The following is a 4,077-nucleotide window of genomic DNA, read 5'->3' on the forward strand; positions in this document are numbered from 1 at the left end:
ATTCATAATCCGGCCTTTTCATTGGCTAAGAGCGTCATCAATACGCGATTTCCCCGATTCTTTGTCATCGATACTAGTGGTATCGTGTTACAGAATTAATTATTCATTTGACCTCATTACGTCATCTAATTTATTCATTCTGAAACTTTTCTTTCCACACACAAAATGGACCTACGAACACTCCGGTGAGTACGTATTAATTGATATAACCACATGAATTCAGTGGACTATTTACACATTTCACACTGTATATTGTGATCTTAGGTTATTTCTTTAACAAATTAGAGAGTTTGTTATCATTCTTCTGTTAAAGAAAAGCAGAATGTGGTCTTTGAAATTGAAGTTAGATTGTCATCGTCGCCCAGTGCAGCCTGTATCATGTATGTTGCTTGCAGTGTTGTGGTTATGCCGCTGTGTTAACCACATGTATTTTGTACGGGCTCCTACTCCTAGGCCTAGCCGGCTGGGAATCGAGAGATAATCGGGCTGGTTTGGTTCACCTCCAACAAGGACCAACCCACGATTGATTAAAACAAGAAGAATGAGGCTTCTTTTTGTACACTGTAACGTTAGATCTAGAGGGAGATCTGGATCTATCTTTAGTAGATCGAGACTCGGTCAGGAATAAACTGTGAAGCGGAGTGTGCATGAAGATACGCCTGTCATTGTGTCAATCCTCAGTCAGAGTCGGACTCAGTCCTCACTTTGTTTCAGATATCAAATTTATTTTGCATAACTTCAGGCTTCTGCATTAAGCCCCCACCTGTTTTAACTCTTATTGTTATTTATAAATATATAGATTCGGTCTTAGAAATAACATGCTGCTCTGCATGTTTGTCTTATTATCAATAGATCTAGGATCTAGATCTCTTAATCCTAGGCTCTACTTACTTTATACTTAGATCTAGGCTACTTTACTTTTATTTATTCATCGATGCTATCAAGAGATAGGCCTACCTAATTAAAATCTAGTCTAACTTATACTTTCCCAAAACTCACAAGGACAACTCTGCCTCTGCTCTTCAAAACCCTAATAAGACCCCACCTTGAATATGGGAGTATCCTCTGGCATAGCAGATTCAAAGAAGATGCAAGGAGGATCGAAAGAGTCCAAAGAAGGGCAACCAAGCTGGTCAGAGAGCTGAAGAACGTCCCATATCAAGACAGACTCAAAGAATTGAACTTGTACTCCCTGCTGTACAGAAGGAGAAGAGGAGACATGATCTTCGTGCACCAGCTAATGCATGGACTTGTAGGGTGGCTACTGGAGTGATTCACAAAGACTGAGCAGATGAATTGAATTGCATCTAACATTCCAACTTGTTTATAAAGAAAGTTCTCTGACCTATAGAATACTGAACTGCATCTAACCTGTACATGAAAATATAAAGTTCTCTGAACTATGGAAATAAGGCTCTACAGACTTATCAATCTCCCTCTAGATCACTTCTTCACAAAATCAGTAGGCAGATCAACAAGGGGACACTGCCTGAAGCTTCAGAAAGAGCACTGTAGACTGGACATTCGCAGCAAGTCTTTTAGCAGAAGAGTGATATATGATTGGAATAGCCTCCCGGAAAGTATAGTCGTCTTGCCAACAACAGAATCATTTAAAAGGCATGTAGATAAACATTGGTGGGATCATCGCTTTGATCTACCATGACTCCCACTCCTCAGCATGCGTACAGTAATAAACTCACCAGACTAAAACCATAGATGGAGTGACCGGGAATTACAGGCCACCGCCTTCTTCCTGTACTAGATGATGATGATCTTCGACACTTACCCCCAGGGCTTATGATCTAGGTCTGTAATTTAGGCCTAGATCTAGGTCTGGGCTTAGACGACTCCATTTACATGTACGAGTATGACTGTCAGTGGACCAAGGACTAGATCTAGATCTAGGGCCTACTCTCGGTCAATAATGGCAATGAAGTCTTAGCCAGGAATAAAAGTCAGAGTCAGGCATCAAAAATTTCTAAACCGATATAGATTCTAGATCTCGGTTTAGAACCGAAGCTTTACTTTCTAGGTCTAGATAGATCGAGAGTCCATCGTTAGTCTACTCTAGATCTAGACCTAATTTAGATACATGAATGCTGTCGCACAGCACTGAGTCTCGTTGGACTAGATCTATACTTTCTTACAAATAGATCTAGACCTAGTGCATGAGATTATGAAATTATGTTAAAATCAAATGAAATAAGATTGGGAAATAAAAAGATCCAGGTTTTTTTTTTTTTTTTTGGGGGGGGGACATGTGAAAAAATTTAGAGAAACCTAAAATTCAGAAAGCGAGGGCCAGAAGCGACCAATATTACCTAGGGGCTAGGGCCGTTTTGTGCATTTTCTAAAGTAAAATTGAAGGATGTCATGTAATTCTCTTTTTGATGAAGGTTTCACATTTCAGCTCTTACCCAAATCCCTCCCCCTAAACATACGGCCATGAAAAAGATCACTTATTATTATTCTCTCTTATCTTTCACAAACAGGTTGAGTTTGAAGAACAAGAAAACAGTAGAGGTCTACCTATATGGTTCAAGATGATGATCATAAGTGCATGCATCATTTTGCAGATTCTCATCCAGGTATAAAACTTAAACTAACCCATACACAATTACAGATACATTACATGCATTTACCATGTTTACATTAAATAAAAATAATCCGAGCCACAAAGAGGTAGGATCTGTAATGAATATACACTTCTTAAATATACAGGCTCTCGAGTCTAAAATAGAACCAATGCCAAAAGTTATGTACCTTGGGCAAATTTATAAAATACCGGTTAGGTCATGTCCTTGATCTACTAGTAATTAAATGGCCTTTTTATTTCCTATTTGTTTATAAACAAAGCAACATTTATTTTTCATATTTTACAAAATTCATTTTATTCTTCAGTGTGATATTCATATTTCATATTTGTAGATTTACGATTATTTAAAAATCTTGTTATTTTACATTTTGTCCAATAGGATGATGCAGTTTTACAATTTCCATGGAGGTGATTGATGATGATAAATAATTGGTGAAGTAGGCCTAATAGAACAGCGACTAGACCACAAAGAGAAATACAACCTACAGCAGTTATATGAGTGAGTTAATTAGTGAATATTTTTGATAATGGAGGTTGTTCACATTTTTTTTGGCAACAAATAGACCTGCCTTTGAAAAACCCATTTCAATTTTGTTTTTAGATTATAGTTAGTGTCGTTTTTAATCACAGATCAAAATATTCTGTGCAACAAAACATATCAACTTTAATTCTGACTATTTATATAATTTACATGTTGATTCATATATTCATATTTATGAGAAATCTCTGACATTTTTTCATAGAGTACATGTAGTTATAATGGAGAGTGGTATGTAAACTGCATAGAACAGGTTTAAGTGATATGCTTTATAGAAGTACAAGTTTATAATTAGAAGTAAGATTCTCACTTTTCTTAAAACATTTATGTTTTTTAAATCACGACAATTTTAATTTAAATTCATTGATTTTCTTTCTCTATTTTTTCAATCTGCAGGACTGGTGTAACAGATGTTTTCATTCAAGAAATCCAACAATTCAAGAGTCTGACTTAGGAACCACTTGATGAAGATGGAAAAGGTTTTTTTTCCAAGTCCAATTTTTCTCAAAAAAAACCAAAATTATCACAACCCCAAATTCATGACGTATGAAATTTCTTGTTGATTTTCATTAAAACTGGTTGCAAAAGGAGAAGCTATAAACATACAAATAGGAGCGACGGAGTGAAGTTGAAAGTGGGGGTGGGGGGCATAGGGAAATTGCTGTATTGCGTGAAATTTTTAAGAAGTTGGGAGCGAGCAAAATTTTGACATTTTTAAAAAGAAAATCTAAAATATTCAGAATGATATATTTCACCCTTTTCTTTCCTTTTCTCTTTTTTTTTTTTTGGGGGGGGGGGGGGCAAGAGTCCTTCAAGCCCCCCCTCCATCTGTACGAAACTGCTTATATACCCCAACTCATGAATTATTAAACTTAATGCACAAAGGATTTCCTTCATAAGTACCGGTATATTATCGAAATGAGAATATTGTTTTCTTGTTTCT

At 36.4% G+C, this 4,077-nt stretch overlaps 1 long non-coding RNA gene across 1 annotated transcript; it reads left to right on the forward strand.

Annotated features, from left to right (window-relative positions):
• The first annotated feature begins 2,510 nt into the window (after positions 1 to 2,510).
• LOC135156110 (uncharacterized) lies at positions 2,511 to 3,748 on the forward strand. Its single transcript, XR_010295222.1, has 3 exons — positions 2,511 to 2,588; positions 2,976 to 3,095; positions 3,531 to 3,748. It is a non-coding gene; the product is annotated as an uncharacterized LOC135156110 (long non-coding RNA).
• The last annotated feature ends 329 nt before the right edge of the window (positions 3,749 to 4,077 follow it).

This window comes from Lytechinus pictus, chromosome 12 (genome assembly GCF_037042905.1).
Source record: "Lytechinus pictus isolate F3 Inbred chromosome 12, Lp3.0, whole genome shotgun sequence".
Lineage (NCBI taxonomy): Eukaryota > Metazoa > Echinodermata > Echinoidea > Temnopleuroida > Toxopneustidae > Lytechinus > Lytechinus pictus.